The sequence below is a fragment of the Asparagus officinalis genome, chromosome 1 (genome assembly GCF_001876935.1).
Source record: "Asparagus officinalis chromosome 1, Aspof.V1, whole genome shotgun sequence".
Lineage (NCBI taxonomy): Eukaryota > Viridiplantae > Streptophyta > Magnoliopsida > Asparagales > Asparagaceae > Asparagus > Asparagus officinalis.
In genome coordinates this window covers 103,375,737-103,376,147 of record NC_033794.1, presented here as the reverse complement: position 1 = coordinate 103,376,147, position 411 = coordinate 103,375,737, and positions in this window count along the sequence as shown.

The window sequence follows — 411 nt, the reverse complement described above, 5'->3', positions numbered from 1 at the left end:
CGGCTGCCTTGGGGAATTATTCGCTGTCGGGGACCGGACAGCAAACAGCGATCTTCGCTGATGTGTCTTGGTTAGGATAAAATGTTAGGTTTTTTTCCCCCACTTCAGCAATTCTGAAGGCTGGAATCTTGCTCGGGCTGCTTGAAATTGCTAGTAGATTTATAATGTAAAGAAGGATTGCCTTTTTGTGTAGAGTTGGTAAGATTATCCAGTTGTAGCAAAAGATTAGAGAGTTCATACATTGATGTGATTGGTGATTTTAAGTGTCTTGAAATCAGTTGTCTGGTTTAATTTCTTTCCAAAATTACGTTAACAGTACGTTATATGTATCTTGGCCCGTGCAAATCACGGCCTCCCTTTTTTTATTTTTGCTACAGTAAAAAAATTTTTCATGTGAGTCCTTTTTTGTGA